General features: G+C 43.8%; 1 protein-coding gene across 1 annotated transcript in view; it reads right to left on the minus strand.

Annotated features, from left to right (window-relative positions):
* Nucleotides 1–26,445, minus strand: part of SCN4A (sodium voltage-gated channel alpha subunit 4) — an 82,819-nt gene that overhangs the window by 50,303 nt on the left and 6,071 nt on the right. The gene's annotated exons all lie outside the window — the stretch shown is intronic.

Consider the following 26,445-nt stretch of genomic DNA (forward strand, 5'->3'; position numbering starts at 1 on the left):
ATGTATAAAGCAATAGACGCATGAGAAGGCAGGGAGAGTAAAACAGCACAAACTAACATCCGGGGTTCCCAAAGCAGCCCTCCCTCTTCTGCATACTCCGTCCCATTCCCTACTATTTTGCAGACCTAAAAATGCCCTCGCTTCCGCTTCGAACTAAATTCAATCTGGGTCTGGAATTACCCTTTCTCCTGTCGGCTGGATTAGCTGTGAACTGATACCTTCCTTTAAACATTATAAAGCATGTGGATTTGTGCCAGTCCTTTGACCTGTTTCGTCCAAGCTGCTCCTTTTTGGAACAAGCTTTATCTTCGAGTTCTTCTTTTCCTTCTATTAAGTGCATCTTAGATTCTCTGTGATCATGATATGTGTAGAATTTAATGGAGAAATACACTTAGCTGGCGGACTAGGCTAGATCTCTTGCCAAACCGTATGATACTGAGCCAACAATTCAGTCTACCATTACAAGTCTCACGAGGGTAGTCACCAGTAATGGATTTACATAATCCTCAGATTAAACTCGAAGCTCATGGACCCCAATACAGAAGTTGTATCAGAGTCCCCCGATCATTATGTGCTACTTATTTTACATCATATCCTCTTACGAGACAGTGGGCCCCCTGAGACACCAGAATCCAGGGGTATCTACTCCATCCTTATTACTTATTTGTGCACAGTTCTATTCCCACACATACCGCAAAAAGGGCCTGTTCACACTATGGAATCGTCGTACAAATTCCACTCGGAACCCTCGCCCACGGACTCTGCACTAAATCCCGCCTGCAGTCTCTTTCAATGGGAGGCCTCGCGCGCCTCCGCTCTCCATGCCTCATCACTCAAAGAATTGACATGACAAGTTCGAGTGGAATCTCCACGCCAATTCCGTAGTGTGAACACCCTCCAGCCCACAAAGTTATGCCATACAGAATACTGATTTTTCAGCAGGACCAACAATGGTACTCCAAACAAATCTCTTTTAGTTATGATGAACCTTGCATAGACTATTACTTGGCACAATGAAAGATACAACACTGTAAAATAAATCCTTCTGACAGTGAAGGCCCCATAGTAAATATCGAAATAAACGTCCAATTATAACATCTGATGTTGCACTCCAAAAACAAAAAGGTCTAGTGTTTCTTCTTCCCTTTGCTTTCAATAACCATTTGATGAATACCCACAGGGCAGGCTGCACAGTATCCCACTAGTAGCAAAAGGAGTGGGCACAACCAGGATTGGACCCGCTCTCTACAAGAGCACCTTTGCAGCGGCAAGGTCTATTTTTATGGTATATGCACCATCGCCTTGTAATACAAAGTCCATTTTAGTCAATAGCAGGGAGCCAGAGAGGTGACATTTTCATCCTCCGGGTGCCACCCCGCATTTCTATTAGCAACAATGCACAGATCACAATATATAATCTCACTGCTAACCACACAGTACAGACCACGCTGTCAACCAGACCTTATAACAGGCCATAGATGGGGATTCTTACACTTAGTGTAGTGACTGTATGGAAAATAATATCGTATGGGCAGAACATAGCACTGGTGCCCTTTACCAACATGAGGGCAGCATGCCAAGTTTGTGAGCAGAAAGTCAGAGAGATGGAGAGTACAGAGAGTACTTGGAACACCGTCCATGGGAGAATAGTGTAGTATTTAGTATAGTAAAGTAGGGGATAGAAATGGAAATAAGTTGGCGTGAAATGTTTTTATGTTTCACAGAAACTTTCCTTTGGCAAGCTGTTTTGGCATGTGTTACACACCTAAATCCCATAATTCTGACATGGGATTTGACAATAGGATTCTTCATGCTGTGTTTTTATTTATGATGCAGATGTGAAAATCCATAAACTACAAAAAGCAGCAAGTCAGCTTGACCTGACGCAAATTGGGTTAATCTGCATCCAAAATGGCTTCGGAGTAAAAATCCACATTAGAAATCCAAGCGTCAACTATTACTGTGAAGGAATTGTAGGATTTATACATGATAGCATAAATCTTTATTAACCCCTTCAAGACCAAGCCCATTGATGCACGGATGCTCGGGTCAAATTATTGCAATGTTCCTCCCTGCCTTCTAAGAGCCATAGCGTTTTTATTTTTCCACGTACAGGTCTGGTTGAGGTGTCGTTTTTTTGCGACATGATCTTAAGTTTTTATTGATATCATATTGGTGTAACAGATAAATTTTGATAGCTTTTTATAATTTTTTTTTTTTTACGTTTAAACCGTGCACCAGGTGGAACAATAATGTTATATTTTAAAAGATCGGACAATTCTGCATGCTGTGATATAATATGTTTGTTTGTTTATTTAAATATTTTTATTTTTGTAATGGGCAAGGGTTTGTTTTTTGTTTACTTTTATTGGGGGGGGGGGGGGGGTTATAGATTTTTTTTAATACTTAAAAAAATTGCTGCGGGGGTCCCGATCACTCGGTGACAGGAGCTTGTCCTGTCACTAAGTACCTTAAACGCTGCAATTGCTAGAGATCATGGCATTTAAGGGGTTAATAACAAGAAGCTGCTTGTCATTATGCTGGGCTCCCCGGACACTGATGTGTGTGGGATCGCTCTCACTGCAGCCGTCCCGCACACATCAGTCAGCCCCTGAAGTCAGGAACGTAGATATACATTCTTACGGCATGGGGTATGTACAGTAGGAACGTATATCTACGTATTACTGACGTGAAGGGGTTAATGTAAAATGATTTTTTTTTTTTTAATTAAAGTAACCATACGGTAGAATTACTACACAAATGTAAAAAAAATACCAAAGATACCAAAGATATCAAAAATATACATTCAGTTTAGGCAGGGGGTGGGGAGAACATAATAAAGTATATTTACTGCTCCCGGTGTCAACACGGAGCTGCATCCTGCTCCAGGGCCCCGTCAGCATTTTCCATCTCTCCCTCCTTTAACGTCATGACCCAGCTAATGGGATGCCCCGCTCAGCCAGTCAGTGACTGGGATGGGACACCACTGCAGTTGCTGATTGGCTGAGCAGGATATATCCCACTCTTTCCCAGCTCCAGGAGCCCAGTGACATTGCACTGCGCGGGCATGTGGACCAGTAAGTATACTTTCTTTATTATGTTCCCCCCACTAATCCTCAGGTTTGGGATTTCTCCAGACCTCTCCTTCATCCATTAATAAAGGTTCATTCTGTTATGTAGTTATGAGTTGAGTAATAATTTTGGGGGGGATATCGGTGAATTGATTACACCCGATTACTGCTTTAGAAGGTTTTTCAGTTTTGGAATTTTAGTATTTAGATGCGTATGCCCACCTCGATATAGAGGAGCTATAAAAACACTACATGCACAGAGACATACGATCAGCCAACAATTTGTGATGTTTACACTGGGCAATGATCGGGAACAGATGTTCATAGGAACTTTTATTTGCTTCATCATCAAACCATTTAAAACCTTTAAAATACCCTATAGTCTTAAAGAGGTTGTCCATAGAGCTGAAAAGAATAATTTTCTTGGCACTCAACTTTCCACCTCCTGCCAACACTGGCCCAATAGTTTTTGCGAGATTGAAGGGGGAAGACTGTGTGGCCGAAGTGGGTACTAGATTTTGATGGCTAGATGCAGGCAAAACCATGTCCACTGGTGCAGCATTATGTGGTGATTGGCCACTGCCTGCAGACATGGTTATGCCCATAGGCGACTACCACTAATTGGCACCTGCCCCCTTTAAGCCATTGGAAACTAAGGAGCTGTGCTGTCACATGGTAGGAAGTAGGGGATCCAGGAGAAAAGGAAAGGTAATACTTTTTGAATTCCCTGGATAATTCCTTAAAGCGACTCTGTACCCACAATCTGACCCCCCCCCCCAAACCGCTTGTACCTTCGGATAGCTGCCTTTAATCCAAGATCTGTCCTGGGGTCCGCTTGGCAGCTGATGCAGTTATTGTCCTGAAAATTTTTTTAAACTCGCAGCCCTGTGCCCAAGGGGTGTTGCCTAGATTGTGTATGCATTAGGCTGGAACAACCTCTCTGTCCCTCCTCTCCGCCCTCCTCATCATTAGGAATGCTCCAGGCAGATTGCCTCCTATTCCTCACCTGTGTCAGCACGGCACATGGGCTGGATTATCAAGTTACACATAAGGCAGTGTAACTTGATAATCACTTAGGTACATAAGATGGAGTTATTTCTTCTGTCACTATTCAGTATATTAAGTCCTCTTGGATTGTGTACGTGTTTCAGAATAATAAATCACATGTATCTTTTGTGGAAATAAGCAAAGATCTAGATGGCTTCCGCAAGAACAAAGTGTAGATCTCGTCAGCCGTCTCTTACGTTTTGATCCAATTGTATGCTGCTTTCATACAGTTACAATAAAGATGTTGTTTTTCGGCCTTCATACCATTTAGAAACACAACCCTTTTTTTTAGGCTCCCCTTTGAAATATTGGCGCTAATAAAAATGATAATGGCCCAGGTCTACTAATATGTCTTTGGCAGAATATTGGCTAAAAAAAAGTAACGCAAGGGACTTTTCTCCACATTTATTATGCATTTTAGATACTTTTCCACCACTTTTAGGCTAGATTCACACTGGACATAACCACTGCGGATACCTCTCCTGCCACTTCCAATGTGATTACATACTCGCAGCGGGAAGTCCCAGCCCCATTAACCCCCTGCTGCAGGGATAGTACATTACCTGTTCCACGATCCAGCCGCATCTGAGGCTCTTGGCTCCCAGAAGTCCCAAACAGCAACTCAGTGACTGCGGCTGGACCGTGCACTGATTGCCTGCGCAGGTCTATTTTGCATCAAAAAATCCTGAATCTGGCTTAAAATTCTGACAGACTTCTGGCACATTTAACCCCTAGACGACCCATGACATACAGTTTCGTCATGAATGTCTGTCACCAGATGACCCTTGCAATCTATTGATTGAAGGTAAAAGTTCCCCAGAGGGACTTAAAGTGTGTAAAAAAAAAAAAGTAAAAATGTTTTTCACAATACCCCAAAGCCCCTCCCCAATAAAAGTTAAAATCACCCCCCTTTCCCACATATAAAAATTATTAAATAAATCGCAAACGGCCAACAGCGTAAACGAAAGGAGGGAAAAAAGTGCCAGGATTGCAGATTTTTTGTTACATTATACATATAAAAAAATTCTACACAAATATCAAATGAATAAAAACTATAGATCATGGCGCAAAAAATGACACCCCATACAGCCCCGTAGGTGAAAAACTAAAACCGTTATAAAAGTCACAATAGGCCCATTTTATTTAATTGCAAAAGAAAAAGGATTTCATAAAAAAATATATATATTACATTAGAGAATCTGTGTAAACCTGCATATGGTTGTGTTCGGGCTGACCTATAGAATAATGGTATCATGTCGCTTTTACCATATAGTGCATTACGTAGTCACCGGAACCCCCCAAAAGGTACAATATTGCATTCTTTTTTACGATTTCACCAATTTATATTTTCATAAATAATATATTTGAGGCTCCATCATACATTTTATGGTAGAAAAAAAGATGCCATTACAAAGTACAACTACTCCTAAAAAAACAAGCCCTTACATGGCCCTGTAGATGGAAAACTGAAAGTGCTAGAGCTCTTAGAAGGGGAGGAGGAAAAAACGAAAACGTAAAACTGAAAATTGTTGCGGTCCACTGGGTCATTTTGGGCTTAGTCCTCAAGGGCTTAAAGACTGTCTAGTATAAGTTTGACAGTTTTAGTAAATGTGGCAGTGTAAAAGTCTCAGTTGAGTCCATCCATCTTGAAAAATTAAAGGGGTAGTGCGGCGGTAAAAAATTATTCACAGAATAACACACATTACAAAGTTATACAACTTTGTAATGTATGTTATGTCTGTGAATGGCCCCCTTCCCCGTGTCCCACCACCCCCACCCGTGTACCCGGAAGTGTAGTGCATTATACATACGGCCGCGTCATCAGCCGCTGAGCCGCGATTGGCCGAGCACAGTTATGCTCAGCCAATCGCGGCTGAGCAGCTGATGACGCGGCTGGCACTCGGGAAGATCGGAGGTGTTCGGGCTGGCCGGCCGAAGATGACGTTTGGCACAAGATGGCGGACGCGTGTCGGCGCGGATCAGGTATGTATAATGCACTACACTTCTGGGTACAAAGGTGGGGGTGGTGGGACACGGGAAGGGGGCCATTCACAGACATAACATACATTACAAAGTTGTATAACTTTGTAATGTGTGTTATTCTGTGAATATTTTTTTACCGCCGCACTACCCCTTTAAGGAATTGCTGTTTATAGTATAGCTCCCCTTTAGGGTGCCTTCACATGTAACGGATCCGTAGCCGATTTCACGCTGTGAATTCGCAGCAAAATCCGCTGCAGATCCAGTGCCATTCATCCCTATGAGAGCACATACTCACAGCGGGATTGACATCCTGCTGTGAGTATGAGTTAACCCCGCGCAGCCTGCCGTCGAGAGCATACATTACCAGCTTGGCGCCACGGTTGCATGTGAGGCTCCCATCGGTCCTGCTCAGCCAATCATTGCATGGTAGCACTGATTTACTTAGCGGGACCGGAACCAGGGACCTCACATGCAGCCGCGGTGCTAAGCAGTATGTGCTCTCATAGGGATGAATGGCACTGGATCCACAGCGGATTTCGCTGCGAATTCGCAGCGTGAAATCCACTGCGGATCCGGTACGTGTGAAGGCACCCTTAAAGGGGTTCTCCAGGACTAGAAAAACATAGATTCTTCTACCAAAAACAGTGCCAGTGTTCTCAGGTTGTATGTGGTATTACAACCAATTCACTACAATGGAATTGAGCTGAAATACCACACAGAACCTGAGAACAGGTGTGTCACTGTTTGCCCCAGTGTTCCAATATCCCCTCCCCTTGGTGATACGGGCAGACTTGATTTGATCACCGAGGGGAGGGGATATAGTTACACTGGGGGCTGGCTGCCTCCAGTCATAGAGAGGGCTAAAGTGCACATGAAGAAACCGGTGCCAATTGTGGGTACCGGACGGCATTTAAAAAAAATGGACTGTGCCACGGGGATCTCTATCCTGTCACTGACTGGTTAGTGTAAAAAAAAAAACAATAACGTGAATATATATATATATATATATATATATATATATATATATACATATAAAGTATTTTGCTCAGTTTTTTTAGCTAAAACCAGAAGTGGGTCAAAAACATAGAAAAAAGGTGAAATTTTTCCCACTGTAGTTTTACTCTGGTTCTACTCCTGTTTTTGGCCAAAAGTGCTAACAAAAAAAAAAGATCAAATACTGTCCAAAACAAGGACCAAATTCACCTTAAAATAGCAAAAAGACAATTTTAACATGTAAAAAATAGTGTGAGGGCGCGTAAGAATCTCCCAGATATTGGCCCTGTCTACACGTCTCCGCCGCTGCTCTAAGATTTCATCAAAGACAATAAAGAGACAGATGTTCATTTCATTACGGATCGGAGTGGTGAGCAGAAACTTGAAGATCCAATTAGCCGACGTGTACGGAGAACGTAAGACATAGTACAATCTGAGAACAGGTGCCTGTATCAGCCGTATCATCATCATCTGAGCAGCATATCTTAACGTCAACTCAGGCTCTATTTATAGCCAAGGAGAGCAGTTTGATGTTCAGTGTGGTCAAACAGGTGCCACTCAGAATGAGCGAGAAGAAACACTCAACCTATCCATACTTCAGTGCATGTTAAGGTGTTCTGTATCCTTGTAAATAGTTTTATTTCCTAATGTAATTCTTGGGAATGGCATTTATGTAGAACTATTTAATGCATCCTGACTACTAGGGGTTGGTTCTACTTATAGTTATCCTATTCTATTCCTTCACAATACTCCTATACTTGAGCCTTGTTCCGCATCTTTTCTACCAATTTTTTTTCTCGATTTTTTTTTGGTTGCAGATTTACAAACCAACAGTTTTTTTGGGCTTTAAGTGGCTCAAAACAAATTGTCAAAAAAACATTTCAAGAAATTGATGTTTCTTGGATGAAAATGGCCCCAACTCTTGTGACTTTTTTTTTAGTTTTAAATAATAATAATAATAATAATAATAATAATAATAATTATTAGGTAATAATTATGGAAATAAAATTAAACTACATCTGAACAGTTTAATGGGAAAATGCCAATCCCCCCCCCCCCCAAAAAAAAAAACAGCTGTGTTTTGGATGTATTACATCTCAGAATGAGTACCTTGTGTGATCGTAGCCTTAGCATTGAGGTAGTGTATACTGGCGACTGTATATTATCATACTACAAAGATATATGTGGCACTTGTTTATGTTGTCACAGGGATTGTATCATCTTTATATTTTTAACTAAAGTAACTAAAGTAACCAAATACTGAAACCTATTCCTTATTTATGTAATCAGTTATTTTTGGCGCATGACTTGGGGCGGGGGGGGGGCATCTTCTAGTTTGATAACAGGAACTATATAACCCTGTAGACTGGACAGGGAGGGTAAGGATCTGCTTGCCGGTTGGGCCACGCCATGAACCACATGACTAAAAATCACAGTGTCACTGTCAGGTAGGGGGTCTGGGATGACAAAGACGAGTGCAGCCCTAGAACTGACATCCGCCCGAGCTGACCCTACCTACTTGCCACAACAGCCCTAAGCAGCTGCGGACAACTGGGCGGCGTTCCCTAACCTCATGCAAGTGAGATACACAAAACATAGACCAGATGTACAGAGGTCAGAGTCGCTAACAGCCAGTCAATAATAGTACAAAATCGTGATCCAAAGAATAGTCAGGGTCCAAGCCAAAAGGTCAGGTAAACGTAAGTGCAAAGTCAGAGTAACGCTAGGTCAAGAAACACTAGGATAACCAGGTTCTATCGCAGGCAAGGAATGAGAGCTTAGGGCTGATATTATGGAGCCTGGAGTCCCAGCCCAAGACTTGATTGGGGCTGAGGCTTCAGGCCCTGCCTAGATACAGACAGCTAACTGGTAAGTGGTGCAATTATAGTATTATACGCCATGGAGAGGCCATAGTACAGTGTAGGGTCTGCCCCTTATGAGTCCACCTTATCGTGGTGGGGTAGTTTACACTGTTTGCAAATAGTAACCAAGAGCCTCATTATTTTTGTGGGAATTTTTTTTAGCAGTTGGGAGGGAGGGGGGCTGCTTTTAACTATTTTCATGTCTGTAGTGGGTCTGTATCTTGCCATTGCGGTGAGCTGTTGCATTTTTCTGTGTTTTTGTGTGTTTGCAATTTCAGCCATAGCAACGTGCTCCTGCCTAGTGTGAATGGTGTTTTAGGAGAGCTGACCAAATTTGTCTTTTTTTCTGCTAACTGGTGACTTAGCTGTCAGTCAACAGTCAGAGAACACACACAACACCTATGCTGATTAGCCAGGGGAGTGAAACCCTGGCTTCAGCTACATCACGGAATAACAGAGCAGAGTAGGTGAAAATATTATAGCTGCTATGGACGCTGAGCCGAACGCCCGACCCGAGTCCTAACAGTCACACTCCAATGATTGCATTGTGTCATGCGAAGATATCTGAATGGGATTGCATTGTATAAAAAAATTAAATAAAAAGACTAAAAAGTCTTAAAATTATATTTAACATAGTTGATTTAATAAGATGGATAAAACAGGAAATGTTCACTTTCCCTTCAATCGCACTTTTATACAGCAAACAACAGTTCATTGTTCTCAGATTAGCAACAGTGTGCAAGGAAATGACTCCTAATGCCAACTGGCCTCTGACAGGATGAACATCACGATGATACAACTAAGAATCTCTATGCTGTTTGAAGCTATGTTCACACAATGTACTTATTTCATTAACAAGGGCCGTTCTTCTCAACGACTGTTGGTAATGAAATTAATACAATCGCATTGATTTCAATGGGACAATGGCCGTAGTGTGTACACACTGTATACACTATGGCCGTTGTTTACTGCGGCCGCAGAAAATAATTGACAAACCTATCACAGTTCAGCGGTAGAAAATGGTCCGTGCACACAGTGTAAAGTGCATCTCCCGGCCGTACTCAAAGGCCCTATTACATGGAATGGTTATAGGCCAATATCGGCTTTTATGGCCGATAATCGTCCTGTGTAATAGAAGCAAAACACACGAAAAAAATGGTACTAAATACAGCGCTGTCTCAAAAGGAATCCAAATATGCACTTTAAGAAACTTTAAATATATCTAAATTATTAACAAAGCACAAAGTTTACGCGTTTCAGGAGGTAAGTAAGTCTCCCTTCATCAGAACAGTGCAATATCATGATATTGCACTGTTCTGATGAAGGGAGACTTACTTACCTCCTGAAACGCGTAAACTTTGTGCTTTGTTCTGTTGTTGGGATTATCTCGTCTTATTATTTTCGACTTTGCAGTCCCGGATCCTAGTCACCTACCTATTACTATATCCTTACGGAGTTACAGCTACCCCAGAGGGGTGATATGCCTACAGCCCAAGGGGCACAAAGGTGAGTGGAATCACCCACTCCCCCTATTTTTGTGTCATCTCGGTAAGACACGAGGCGCTGGTGCCCTTGTTTTTTTCTTTCTATTTGCAGTCTGCGTAATAGAAGGCAACGATCAGCCGACATGAACGATGTTGGCTGATTGTTGCTGTTGTTTGTCTTTCAAAGACAAACGACAATGATAGCAGTGATCTGCTGCTATTGCCCCGTGGAATAGGAGTGTTGGCAGCAGACCACCGCTTTCCTCTATTAGCTGCCCAGGCGATCTAGCGATCACCCGGGCTGACATGTGAATATAGCCTAAAGAGAATCTGTTATCTCTTTCAAGCTGTTTTATTCGGGTGGTCCATTTAGGCTTTTCACCATCCCTGTAGCCTTCAATGATAGATCCCCAGGTATTACAGGAGATTTATGAATCGAGGCTGGTGCGGTTCATACTGTATATCCCGTAACATGGAGTCCATAGATTGTAATTGAACCGTGCTGTAACCCCTTGCGCCTTTGATCTTAGTTGGAAACAGAGGAAGGTTTTTTTGTAATGCCGTATGATGGAGACATGCCCCCCTAGAATAAAGCTCTATAATATGAAACCATAGAGCATTGTACTATACAGGGTCTATGTGCATGACAATACCCCCTGGACCCTAGGTGGAACTTCTGGTTACCCAAGCCCAGTGCTTTCCTTGTAAGTGGTATTATAGAAGACCTGGCACACTCCTATTATGATGAAGCCTAAAAGCGATAGCTTCCTATAATCAATAAAAATACAAAGACATATTAACACGTTTTACAAGAACCCTGTAAAACATCAATGTCAAAATATCACGACAAACACTTCACCTTTATCATACAGGCTGATTTTTACATCACTATTTTATAGGCCTGCATGTCATTTTCATTGCTAAAGATTTGGTGCTGCTTCTCTATCCAGATATGACACATAAGGCGCTTCCATAGAGGGGGATGTAATCCATACTTAAGATATCTGTGTTATGCTCAGCATTCTGCAAGACGTCTCAGTACCTCCTGGAATCAGGATTATCTGAGGGAGGCAGCTGATACTACACAGAAGTCCCCTCTTCTCACCTCTCCCACCTCATGTCGCCAGCCCACGCTCTATCAGGAATACATTCTTGTCATTGTCCGTGTCCTACAGCAGCCGATCTTTCTGCCACATTCTTCAAGTGGATGAATAAGACATCAGGAACTAAACAATCATGATGTGACAAACCAGCAGGATATACACAATTGTTATGACAAGCCATCTGCCATCACTGCGTAGCACTGCCCATTTATAGCCCTGCCGTCCTCCTATGTGGCCATAAATCAGAGACAGAGTATGATCCTAAGGGTCCTTTTTCACATACATTTAAATCGCTTACGCGCTCATTTAGCGAAAACAAGCAATGATTTTTTTTTTCTTTTAAAAGATAGACAAATAACCAAACAACAATTTTCAGGTGGGTCGGCCAAAAAGATGTGATTTGCAATATACAAATGACTTTTTGTTTGTTGTTTGATTGTTGCAGAGTTTACACCAGGAGATTATCACCTTAATTTGAAATGATATAACTAGAGATGTGCGAATTTACATTACAAATTAAGCAGACTGCCTTTGATCTCCGTGCCGCTCCCTGCTACCTAATCCTGGGTGCCAGGAAAAGTTGGGTTCTGTCCTGGGAAACTTTTGCCATTTTCCCAGGACTGGATCCAGCTTTTCCAGGCACCCGGGGTGGAGTGTCAAGGTCCGGCACAGAGATCAAAGGCAGCCAAAGTATAGGCTGATTGCCAAGCTAAAGAAGCGCTTCACTTCGTTTGTTATGTAAATTCGCTCATCTCTAGATATAATGAATAATTGCATGATAATTGGCCTGTGTAAAAGGGCCTTTAGCTAGGTCATTGATAACCACTAAATTTTCATAAACAAGTTCACAGGCTCCTTCATGATATCACTAAGCGGACTTAAAGCAATTGTCTAGTTTAAAAAACTTATTTTCAAATATTTAATTGGAGAATGCTGACTTACATGGCCCGATGTTCTGAATAAGCGAGCACCGATCTCCTAGATCAGTGCTCTCTTACAGAGCCTATTACATGGCTTGATAATCGTGCAGCAAGGGCTGCACAGACATCGTTAGCGATGTCTGTGCAGCCCTTGCCAAAGTGTAAAATAATAAACTGTATACACACCTCTCCATGCTCCCGGCGTTCTTCTCACCTGAGACAGGACAGTGCCGCGCCAGTGAGTGGCCTGTCACTTCAAAGACCGACTCTGAAGTTCCAGTCGTTAGCGATGTCTGTGCAGCCCTTGCCAAAGTGTAAAATAATAAACTGTATACACACCTCTCCACGCTCCCGGCGTTCTTCTCACCTGAGACAGGACAGTGCCGCGCCAGTGAGTGGCCTGTCACTTCAAAGACCGACTCTGAAGTTCCAGTCACGGCTGTGGGTAGAAGCGAGAAGAACACCAGGGAGCATTACCGGTTATGTATAAAGTTTTTTTTTTTTTTTACACAGTCATGAGCCATTGGCTGCACATCTTTATTACATCTAGTGATGCACGGGCGGCGCCTGATGATTTTTTCGGCAGGACCAAATGACACGATCATCCAATGATTGTTTTCATCGGCTAATCATTGTCTTTATTACATGGAGCGATAATCTGATTATCACTCCGTATAATAGGGCCCTTTATTAAAAGGGAGGATGGTCCATTGGCTATAACCTTTGTCTATAAGCCAAAGCAGACGAGAGTGGACAGGCACCATGTAATGCTGCATGAACATAAGGGGCCCTGTGACACAGGAGGATTATTTGTCCAACACGCTGATCTAGCCCAGTATAACAGGGCTAGAGATCAGCCAACGAATGAGCAAAAATTGCTTGATCAATGGCTGATCGGGTCATCTTCCTGTATGCCCGATGGCTGATTGCAGCAATCTAGTAATTGTTTGTGCGACCTTCTGCACATTTACTGAGCCATGTAATAGGATCTGTAAACGAGAGCAGATCAACAAAATACAACGTGGCGTAAGCCATGTAATATGACATAAACCTTCTGTTAACCTCTTTGGTTACCAGTATTCATCGTACTTTCACTATAACAAAGAAGAACAACAGAAATAACAGTACAGATGTTAACAGGGTCTTACTGATTATCTACTAGCAGACAGTGGGTACAAAGACCATATCCTGCTTTAGAGGAATCAACATGTCCAAGCACTTAAAGTGACACTGTCGCCCCCTTTTTGCATTATGACTTTTCTACACAGGTGTAAAGGGTAATTTTTGCACTTTTCATACCTTATTTTATATCATAAGTCATGGGGCTTACTCCAGTAAAAAGTGATTTTTTTATCATTACCTGGGGGCGCAACTTAGCCCACATTGCCACTGTAGGCACCACCCTACAGCAATGTCATTTGCACGCAGGCCCCGTCCCCTCGGTGGCCATTCGTATGGGCTGAACTAGAGGGGATGGGGCCTAGACTTTTAGGCCGGCCCGTTGCAATGGCCGTCAAGGGGGCGATTGCTAGATCTTCCTTTGCCTGGGTACAGACATGGATCTATCAGTCAAGGACAGTCAGGCAGATAGAAGCCACCGGGCACCACCTACCGTAGATCACTCAGGGTTCAAGCAACAGAGCTCAGTCAGGCATATAACACACAAGGAAGTAAAACCTGGATGTAGTTGTAGTGTGAATCATTGAATCCCTGTTGGGGAGGTACAAAAAAAGAAGAGAAAGAAAATGGGGGAAAAAAATTAATCTATGGTAGCGAAGAGAAAGATAGAATAAGAGAAAGGAGGGAAAGAAAGGGGGGGAAAGGCAAGGATAGTGGTAATGCTTATGCAGTCTAACTAGGTGGCTGATCATAGTCTTTTTAGTCTAAGAGGACACCAGGAGTAAATGCAGTATACCATATACCAAGCTATCTGTCACTACACAACATGATGAAATAAGATCACAATGGGTTGCCGACGACTAGGTTATCCATATAGCGGAAACATCCGCTCCATCCAGTGACACATAGGTCAGTAATTGCTCGGCGATACGGGTAATTAACTTGCAACTGTTGTTCATGGTGGATTCAGCGGCGGGTCCCGTGGAATGACAGGCATGTACCACAGGCAGGTGTCTCTCTGAAAGCCCGCCAGATCTTTTGACAGACCATGTTGCCCCTGCTGTGTCTGTGAGAAGCTGGGGATGTAAATAAGTGGATATTACACCTCTCAGGGCAGGGTCAATGGATCTCTAATCCCGGAACTTTCTTTGGCAGCTAATAAAATCAGACACGATTTTTGGATGTATTTAGAGGGATTAATTCACATGTTGAAATAATTACAGGAAATTTAGACCAACACTAGGAAGAAGTCACACAAGTTTATAGTATGTGTAGACTGTCTGTAGAGTTCTTTGCGTTATGCTTCCCTATAGGAGTCACTGTCTGAAGATAGAGATCAACAACTTATCACATGATAATTCCTTAAAGCGTATGATTAACACCTACATAACAAGACTGATTTTCTTCTTTGATATCAGGAATTCTCTAGTGGTAATAGGAAAGGCAATGATAGAAAGGAATGCATCAAAGCTATAACTGTTGAGACTGTGGATGGTGATAACTCTCTGCCAAGTGCAAAAAAAAAATAAAAAAATCATTAGTTAATTTAAACCATGTTTTTTTTTTGTTAGAAGAAAATGTCATGACAGGATTTATCCTATGCAAAACATTAAAAAATTGAGCACTGCCTCCAACACAGATATGGACACACACTTAAGCCCCTTTCATATGCGGCGATGCGGAGAGCAAGCGAGCGCCGACCTTTTAGCGAGGAGGAACGAGTAAGGTAAGAGCCGGGGGGCGCGGAGTGCCCGGGCAATCGTCAGAAGACCTCGACAGTCTGCTGCCAATGCTCCAAGGCTAATTGCAAGAAAGAAACAGCACCTGCACAGCAGGAGTTACCTCCCCGTAAAACACATTCTCCCATCCAATATATAAGAAGTAAATCCTTGCAGGCAGATGGAATAGGTATTCAGCTATGTGGGGTGCTCAGCTATATTAGTAAACAGTCTTTCAGTTCATCATATCATATATAAGGAAATTAGCGGCACTCACCACTTTGTAGCAAATTCATTGTTCCTTTATTGAAAAATACAAAACATTTTCATTGCAGGTGAGACGCCAGACCACGCCAAAACTGTGTTGCCGGTTACAGCTGTTACGGCGCTTCTACAGACCCGTAGGGGCGCGTAACAGCTGTAACCAGCAACACAGTTTTGGCGTGGTCTGGCGTCTCACCTGTGATGAAAATGTGTTTTTTTTTTTAGTAAAGGAACAATGAATTTGCTACAAAGTGGTGAGTGCCGCTAATTTCCTTCTATATGATATGACCTCCTAGGCTAATTGTTGGTGTTTCAGCCTGTTGAAAGACATCTATTACACGAAACGGTTATCGGCCGTAATGGTCGAATACGGACACTAATCGCTTTGTGTAATAGGGCCTTTACATAATGTCCACTAAGAGACATGCAGTACTTTGGAAACAAAATCTGCATTGTTAAATTTTCATGCCCAACAGCAGGATAGTCCAAAGTGGCAACATCATAGGAGGCTTGGGCTGAGATATTTGGCCTAGAATGTGCATGTAATATGTTTGTGCAAAACCTGACCCAGGGGGACAGGTAGAGGCAAATCCGGGTACACACCTGAGTTGTGGGTAGGCAATGTGCAACATACAGACATATTTAATGATAGGCAAACTGGTCAGGGCAGACAGGACAGGTTGGCAGTAAACAGTATGGATTTAACACTGGAGAGGCCTACTAGGTACAAAGGGAATTTAGGAAACAGAGTAAGGTCCAAAACTGAAACAATCAACATTCACACGATACTTCACCAAAACACAATGGAACCTCTTCAGAGACAAAGTGAAGCAGACACAGCTGCCTGATAGGAAGAGTGATTGGAAGAGGAAGGACCTGCATACATGCACTGGCTCTTTAAGAATAATAAAGGGGACATCTGCTCCCACTACAGGTGAAGCCAGGAGTGGCAGCGATAGGAGCAAATGCATGGCATTGGAAAGAAGCACTGACTAGGTGGCATGCATTAGATGTAATTTGGTAGCTGTGCATGCTAGGAGTGGTAGTATGACCGAATCGGTGTTGCATAACAATTCCACTAACAAAATTGTACAAATGTCATTAAGAAAGTTAATTCATTGAACGACCCAAGTAGCCAGGGGCACAATTAGGTAGACTTTAGGCAAAATATAGCTACTAAAAAATGCTGGGTAATGAGCTCATGATGTCTTTCAGGAGTGAGTTACATGGCTTACAATTTCATGTGTCACTTATACTTAAGTGACACTTATGTGTCACACAACTTATTCATTGGTGTTGGAAATGCAGCAAAGCAATAGAATTAGGTCAAAATAATCAAATACAGGACAAAGGAACAATATATGCTATGTGCACCCACTGTCGGACTGGGGTATCTGGGGCCCACCAGAGGAAATGATCTTGGGGCCCCACCAATGAAGTTCCAAGGGGAAAAGACATGTGAGTGAGTGTTAGTGTAGGTTCTAAATCTGGGGGCCCATCGGAGGATTCTCCAGCCCTCTAGTGGGCCAGTCCGTCACTGTGTGCACCCTAATATATCAGCTGTGAGTATGGAATCCATGAGAAAAGAAAAAAAAGTGGACTATTCCAATTGGTACCATGTCCTCTAGCGCTGCTAGAATATCTCTGGAATACGACATCATAAGGAGGAACCAAATACACATGGCAGAAGAACCACATAGTGGCACATGGCTCTATGCTTAACCCGCAGTGACGAACAACCTCAGCAGGTTATCAGAACTCACTTCCCGTCATTCCCATTATTCACATAGTTGTTATATGTAGTTTATATAAGAAATGAAACAGGACTTTACACTGCACTATGACTGCACTCTTCCTTAACTCATCTAAAAAAGTCCCTTCTCTATTAATTCTGCTATAAATATACTTCATCTCAGTCCAGACACGTCATGGTTTATTTGTCAAATACAACATCATGACCAACAGTGACACAGCCAAGTCTCCTGCAGAATTGGATGCCGATGTAACCAGCCCCAACTTTAAAGAATACCACAGTTTTATGTATTTCCCAAGTACCCTTTGGAGAAAACTTTCTAAAACATAAAAAAGTAGACTTTCTGGTGTTATAGGCTTTGTCCATTAAGTAGGCCTCACCCTAAGTAGAAGTGCCATGTGTAGTTTTATGTTGTCTGTCTGCATTTAAAAAATGAAGCAGAACAGTGAGCTTGCTGCCTCTGTTACCTCCCTATTGTTCCTCTCTGAATGGAACTAATAATGGGTTGTCCAGCAATTAATTTTTTTTAAATGTGCTCAAGCAGCTGGTCAACATAACAAATAGTGATACTTACCTTCCTCACTCCTCCACTGCTGATTTCACTGAGCCCAGATCCTTCAATGGAACTGAGCTGCAAAGCAACGCCCCAAACTGAGGACAAGAGTAGTGCTGTTTCTGAGAAAAAGTATGCGGCTGTGGACTCAAGGAATGTAAGTAGTGGCCATGTTGTTTTAAGCTTGGATTATCCCTTTAATTTTTATTGGCTGCCACTTAAAAAAAAGTCCCTGGTAATCTCTTTGGGTATATACATGGGTGAATATCCCAGTGTACTTAGGGCTGCATTAGATGGCCCAATCACTTTAGTAAACAAGTGTCGATCTGCTGACAGGTACAGTGAAGAGAGGCACTTTCAAGGATCAAATATTGATGGACATGCCATTAGTTTTAAAGTTCCATACGACCCCTTTAAGTGTTTAGTAAAGAAGACACACAGACTCATTATTGACCCCCTCATTTTCCTCTGTTTCCTGTACCAGTGAACAGTGGACTGGATTGGTGGAGAGGACTTACATTGAGAAAAAGCATAGGCTAAAGAGAGAAAAGCTGGAGGTCCTGGCAGATTGGCTGTGTGGTCACAAAACCTGTGATAACAATAAACACAAAGCATAGATTGGCAAAAGACCCAAGACATGTTGGAACAGGAGTGGCAGGGGATCAGTAAGGTGAGTATACCTTATATTTTACAACATTCCCAGCCTTATTTAAAAAAGGAAATAATTTGAAAAGATGTTTTACTTATTCACTTTCTTTTCTTCAGTCTTCATTTCTGTGATCATTTCATTGCATTGGAAAGTGTCTCTTGCTCCTCAGAACCTCCTCTGTGCATGACTTCTTCTAGTACGTCACAGAGAAATTCCTCAGATCAGATATCTTTTTGGTTGCTAGAACGCTGAGCTATGTTTTCCCACTTCTCTGGCCAATATTCTCACCATACTTATAATTCTGAAAGGTTGCTGAGTACATTAATATTAGAAGCCCCAGTTACCATAGGTCACTGCTTTCTGGTCTAAAATGTCAAATTACTTTATGTGCAACAGGCACTCATCAGCCATCACTATCAATAGTTATGTAATTCTGACCAGCTGACCATGTGTATGGTGGCCTCCTGACAGATGATGTTGTGAGAGAGAAGGATCATCATGGGGAGATAAACCACCACCAGAGGAGTCTGCCAGTTACTTACCTCTCCTAATTAAAGGAGAAGTCTGATGCAAAATTTTATTAAAGCATTCTATTGCCCCCGAATAGTTATACAAATCACCAAAATACACTTATTATGGAAAACGCTTATAAAGTGCGTTTCCCTGCACTTACCACTGCATCAAGGCTTTACTTCCTGGATAAAATGGTGATATCACGACCCGACTCCCAGAGCTGTGCGGGCTGTGGCTGCTGGAGAGGATGATGGCAGGGGGATGCTCAGTGTCCCTCCAGTGCCCTGTGTCCCTCAGTGTCCCCCTGCCATCATCCTCTCCAGCAGCCACAGCCCACACAGCTCTGGGAGTCGTGACATCACCATTTTATCCAGGAAGTGAAGCCTTGATGCAGTAGTAAGTGCAGGGAAAAGGGCAATGTATGTGCATTTCCAGTAATAAGTGTATATTGGGGATCTGTATAGCTTTTGGGGGCCAATACAATTCTTTAGTAAACATTTTCGCTGAACTTCTCCTATAATTCTATGGGGAGAAAAACAGACATTGCCAGTGCCAGTTTTTTCCCCCTCCACGGAATTACCGTATTTTCCGCCATATCAAACGACTAGGCGTATAAGATGACCCCCAACTTTTACAGTTTTAATATAGAGTTTGGGAAATACTTCTCATATAAGACTACCCCTCTTCGAAAGCACACCAAATTAAAATAATTAAAAACCTCAGACTGTAGAGAGATCTGAGAGGCAGAGAAGGAGGTACAGTAATACTGGTAGGATACAAGGGCGGGCCAGAGGGGTGAAAGAGCACCACTCTACTGCATCTCTTTTTTCCATACCCCTGCAGCTTGCTTTGCCCTTCATACAGTCGCCACATATGGTGGAGATGCAGCCACTTTTGAGCTCCCCCCACCGTATGCCGCAACCTCAGATTCTACAGTCCGGTTCTGAAGTTTTTTAGCACCCACCCTATAAGACAACACCTGGTATACAAGACGACCCCTGACTTATACGCAGGAAAATACAGTATTTTTCTCTCCTTTCTCCATTGAAAATACATGAATGCTGAGCTGAGGGTCATGTGTTTAGAGGGATTAGAAATGACTGCCAATAAGGGTATATGGCTACCTGTAGAATTACTGTCAACCAAGCTGATAGCCATACTATGGGGGAGATTTATCAAACATGGTATAAAGTGAAACTGGCTCAGTTGCCCGTAGCAACCAATCAGATTCCTCCTTTAAAGAATCTGTGAGGAATCTGTGTAGAATCTGATTGGTTGCTAGGGGCAACTGAGCCAGTTTCCCTTTACATCAGTTTGAGAAATCTCCCCCTATGTGTATGGCTACTTTTATCACTATTTCACCCCCTTGATTTAGCTGAACTGGATATAGACTAACACAGGTGAATAGCTAATGTGTTACAAGAAAGTATGAAGTTTAAAACAAAACTTGGCACATTCTGTACACCATTAGGCTAGGGCTACCAGAAACATCCATGCATAGTTGCCAACATTTGAATTTTTTTTCCAGTTGTTAACAAGGGGTGTGGCTTATAGTGGGTGTGGTCTTTGTGGGTGTGGCCTATTGTGGGTGTGGTTTACACACACAATAGTCAGAACAGTCAGAACAATACAAAAGGATGAGGGGTATAGTAATAGTACAGGAATAGATGAGGGATGTAGAAGTACAGGAACAGATGAGGGGCAGAGGTGCAACTATGTCATGGGGCACCATTAAACCTTGGTAGCTGGGGGTGAATTGAGCAAACTGGGGGTAGCTGGGGCAGACTGAGGGTGACTGGGGCAGACTGAGGGTAGCTGGGGCAGACTGGGGGTAGCTGAGGCAGACTGGGGGCGACTGGATCAGACTGAGGGGTGACTGGTGGAGACTGGGGTAGCTGGGGCAGACTGAGGGTGACTGAAGCAGACTGGGGGTGACAGGGGCAGACTGGAGGGTGACTTGGACAGATTGAGGGTAGCTAGGGAAGAAGACTGGGGGTAGCTGGGACAGACTGGGGGTAGCTGGGATAGACTGTGGGTGACTGGAGCAGACTGGGGGTGGCTGGAGTTGACTGGGGGGAGCTGGGGCAGACTGTGGGAGACTAGGGGAAAATTGGGGGGTGGCTGAAGCAGACTGGGGGGTGACTGGTGGAGACTGGGGGTAGCTGGGGCAGACTGATGGTGACTGGAACAGACTGGGGGTGACAGGGGCAGTCTGGAGGGTGACTTGGACAGACTGAGGGTAGCTGGGGAAGACTGGGGGTAGCTCGAGCAGACTGGGGGTAGCTGGGGCAGACTGAGGGTGACTGGGGGTAGCTGGGGCAGACTGGGGGTTGCTGGGGCAGACTAAGGATGACTGTGGGAGACTGGGGCAGACTGGGGGTGGCTGGGGTAGACTGTGGGTGACTGAGGGAGACTGGGGCAGACAGGGGGTGGCTGGAGCAGACTGTGGGTAGACTGGTGGAGACTGGGGGTAGTTGGGGCAGACTGAAGGTGACTGGAGCAGACTAGGGGGTGACGGGCAGACTGGAGGGTGACTTGGACAAACTGGGGGTAGCTGGGGAAGACTGGGGGTAGCTGGGGCAGACTGTGGGTGACTGGGGGTAGCTGGGATAGACTGTGGGTGACTGGGGGAGACTGGGGCAGACTGGGGGGGTGGCTGGAGTAGACTGGGGGTGACTGGGGGTAGCTGGAGTTGACTGGAGAAGACTGGGGGTGACTGGGGCAGACTGGGGGTGACAGGGGCAGACTGGGGGTAGCTGGGGCAGACTGGGGGGGACTGGAGCAGACTGGGGGTGACAGGGGCAGACTGGGGGTAGCTGGGGCAGACTGGGGGTGACTGGAGCAGACTGAGTGGTGACTGGGGGTAGCTTAAGCAGAATAGGGGGGGGTGACTGGGGCAAACTGGGGGTTACTTGGGGTAGCTGGGGCAGACTGGGTGTAGCTGGGGCAGGCTGGGGGTAGCTGGGGCAGACTGGGGGTAGCGGGGGAAGACTGGGGGTTACTGGAGCAGACTGGGGGCTACTTCGGGTAGCTGAGGCAGACTGGGGGGGGGGGGGACTGGGCCAGACTGGGGGTGACTGGTATAGCTGGGGCAGATTGGGGGGTGACTAGGGAAGACTTCAGCATCATCCTTGAGCATCATCCTCTCATGTGGGCCCCTCATTATACCACCAGTATAATACAGTGGTGTGAGACTGATGGTGCTGAAGGAGGTAAAGCTATATACATTGGTATGAGAGGCTGGGAGACTGGTAATCAGAGCTGTGTATACAGTATATACCAGTCACAGCTCTGATCACTATTCTCCTGGCCTCCACCATCATCCCCCATCTGGGCCCCTCAGTATACCACCAGTATAATACAGTGTGGTGTGAGACTGGTGGTATACTGAGATGCCCACATGAGTGGATGATGCTGTAAGCTATATACATTGGTGTGAAAGACTGGGACACTGTATATCAGTCACAGCTCTGATTACCAGTCTTCCAGTATACTAGCCTCTCAAACCAGTGTATATAGCTTTATCTCTTCAGCATAATCCCCTCTGTGGGCCCCTCAGTATACCACCAGTCTCACAGCACTGTATAATACTGGTGGTATAATGAGGTGCCCTCATGAGGGGGATTATAAACTATACATTGGTGTGAGAGGCTAGTATACTGGAAGACCAGTAATCAGAGCTGTGACTGGTACAGTGTATACCAGTCACTAGTATACACTGTATACCAGTCCTTCAGCATAATTCCCCTCATGTGGTCACCTTATTTCCTGGCTCCCTGCTGCATACGGCCATCTTGTTCCTTAAGGCTCTTCTCTCCCAGGAGTGAGTGACCTCACTATCAAGCCCTGTAGCTGGGAGGAGAGAGCAGCCTCTGGTGGCTGGAGGCAGAATATACTGTCTTTGGCCAAAAAGCCTATGCTTAGGCTTTAAAGGGGTTATCCAGCGTGGGGGCACTTTTTGGGGGGGGACCGGGGAGGAGGTGGCTGAAGCGGGATCCTTTTGAAGTCCGCTCGGATCCCGCCTCCTTCACTGAGTGGCTGAGCGGACCTGAGACGTAGCGTCTCGGGCGGCGTCAGACACCAGGAAGCGGCCGGGAACCGGGCAATGGAGCGCCGCGATGCGGGACCCGCCGCTGGGACCGGGGAGGTAAGTGGACGTCTTTTATTTCAGCCACCTCCTCCCCGGTCCCCCAAAAAAAGTGCCCCCAAGCTGGAGCACACCTTTAATGCAATGGGGGCTGTCACGGGGGAGGGGCATGATGTAACAGAGGGTGGAGCTTATCAGGACAAACCCGGGACATTACTTAGCCGGAACTGGCCTGTCAAATCCGGGACAGTCTCGGTGAAAACGGGACTGTTGGCAACTATGGTCCATGTCATGCTGTCTGATTGTGTGACTCTACCACTTCTGCAAGTGAATGGAATTGTGTTGTGACCCACGAGTGGGTGGAGTTTTACAATAGCAGGGCCATGGTCATGGTCGTGGTCATGGTTGTGAGTTACAACACAACCCCATTCACTTTTAATCAGGTAGTGTAATGAGGTGATCACCAAGTAGCCCTGGCCTAAAACCCATCCAACAGTGTAATATAGATTGGAGACACGCAGAAGGAGGGTCACAGAAGAGAAGCATTTACATCATACTGACATACGTTCATCAGATACAAGTTATATCACCACAATTGCCTGATTCATAGGCGTAGTGTGCATTTGTGTGAATGAAACAGCACCAACCATTAGTGTAAAATTTTGTCATACTTTGTTTCATATAACGTATACGTTAAACAGACTGCAAAAATGCACAGTGAGCCCAGCCTAAGTCTCTGAGGCTTCCCCTTACACAGGCTAACACTATCTGCAGACGTCCTACCCATAACTTTCCTGATATAAGTTTTATTATTTGTCCTCTCTGCGGCACCTACCCCAGAGACACAGGCAAAAAGAAAAAACAGTACAGAGATGGATTTAGAGCAGACTGGGCAATTGCTGAGGGTCCCTGTCTGCATGGAATCCCTAGGAATAGCAACCCCAGGAGGAAATGAAAAATACAGTATGTTCACACAACCTCAAAAATGGAGAAAAGGCGCCGGATTTTGATATATAAAAAAGTCTGTTTTTGCTGCGATTTAACTGACTGCAATGGCAATGCATTGAAGTGAATGGGAAGACGGACGTCCAATGCACACAATGCATTGAATAACGGACGTTTTTACCGCGGATGTCAAAATAATGAACATGATCATTATTTTTGGACGTCTTTTGCAAACAGTGGACGTTTTTTATTTGTAGTTCACACACAGTTTTTCTTTTGCCACCGTTCTATCTCCGTTTTTACTATCCAATTCAATGGACTTTTCAATTAAGCCGCACCCAAAGTCCAATTAGTAACCCCAAACTAGAATCATGTGCAAACACCAGTCATTGCACTAAAGGGAGGCCAGACAGCTAAAAAACGTCTGTTATTTTAGACTCAAAATGACGGACGCCATTTTAAAAGGAGCTGGACTATATCTGCCGAGCTACAGACATTTCTGCAGTTGAAAAGCTGAATGGGATTGTGACAGCTGCACAAATTTCTGCAAAAAGCTTGCCACATACTGAACATCCTATTGTGGTCTTGAGTTTTAACTGGATGCTGACATATTGTAGTATTGTGGTATGTAGGTGGTATAGGGTAGTATTTCCTTGGTACTCTATGACAATAGTATATAATATAATTATAAAATAAAAATGTCTAAAAACGGCAAACAGTGCCCTATCTCTATAAGCACAGCAAATTGCTGATACAGAATTTATTTCTACTTGGCGACTATAGTCCATTGTCTACATTACCATCATCACAGAACTAACCATGCACATGTCACTGGTTTTCAAGGGACTGAAACAGTGTGCGAGACACTCCCATAGAAAAGTCATAACATGTAGAATTACATGTACAATTTATGGCCTTGTTCACACTATTTATTTTCTGTTTAACAATGGCAGGCTTGCAACAACAGCCATTGTTTAATCACAATGACCGATCGCATTAACTTCTATGGAATTCCGGCCAGAGTGTATACACTGTATACACTCCAGCCGGGATTCCACGTGCCTGCAAAAAAACTGACACGTCTATTCTGTACGGCTGCTCTTCATTGAACAGTGGCCGCACAAAATAGACTGTGCAGACAATGTAAATCACGTCTCCGGGCATATTTTACATTGTCTGCTATGGCTAATTGGAGCGCGGACACACCCGAATGTGCCCGCATTCCAAATAGAAAGAAGTGATGTTTACCCGGCTGGTACTGCAGTACCGGCTGGGTGATACAACTCAGACAGCGGCCGTTCTGTGACACAGCCATGTCATAGAACAGCCGCTAATTTGCCATTTGTGAACATGGCCTAATAAAAGACTCTTACGTAGTGATGCATGCAAAAATGATAATGAAACGCAAAAAGCTGCACAACAAGCCAACCCTATTTGAGCTAAACCATATAGGACTATTATGCTGCGTTTACACGAAACGATAATTTGCCCGGTCGTACGATTAACGATGTCGGAGTAACGATTTTTTTTTCATAACGATCAGCGTTTAGATGGTACGATATACCGTACGGAAATTCGTTTTGCGATCGCTTAAGCCTATCTCACACATTGGTTAAATCGGTGAACGACTGTTTACACGGAACGAACTGCGAATTTTTTGCGAACTACAAACGACGATTTGAGAACATGTTGTAAGATCAAAATGAACGATTTCTCATTCTTTGTTTGATCGTTCGCAGCGTTTACACATACGATTATCGTTAGAATTCAATCGTTATCGTGCGAATTTGCGAGATAATCGTTTCGTGTAAACGCAGCATTACACATAACAATATTGTTGTAATATTAATAATAATAATACACAATAATGTAAACTTAGATACATTTTGTAATATTGTATTCTAATAATGTGCTTCCTACTATAAATGATTAGTTTGAAATGGAAATACATGAAAGCTAACAGCAATATGTCTGAACCGTAGAAAATGCCCTAGTTTAATAGAAATGGGCCCAAACAGGAGTCAATGTCTACAAAACCAGAAATCAGCTGCAAGAAATATTATTAACATATAGAAAAGCCAATTGGAAACTATTACTAACCCACAATATACATAAAACAAGGTTATAGGGGCTAAAGGGGAGAGTGTAGAGTGTGGAGGATTAGATAAAAATGATACCACTGATTAGTCCCCAATCTGTATTGACTGAAGAGATAATGTTGAGAATAGAGATGAGCGAACCTGGAGCATGCTCCAGTCCATCCGAACCCGAACTTTCGGCATTTGATTAGCGGTGGCTGCTGAAGTTGGATAAAGCCCTAAGGCTATGTGGAAATCATGGGTATAGTCATTGGCTGTATCCATGTTTTCCAGACAACCTTG

This window comes from Dendropsophus ebraccatus, chromosome 14 (genome assembly GCF_027789765.1).
Source record: "Dendropsophus ebraccatus isolate aDenEbr1 chromosome 14, aDenEbr1.pat, whole genome shotgun sequence".
Lineage (NCBI taxonomy): Eukaryota > Metazoa > Chordata > Amphibia > Anura > Hylidae > Dendropsophus > Dendropsophus ebraccatus.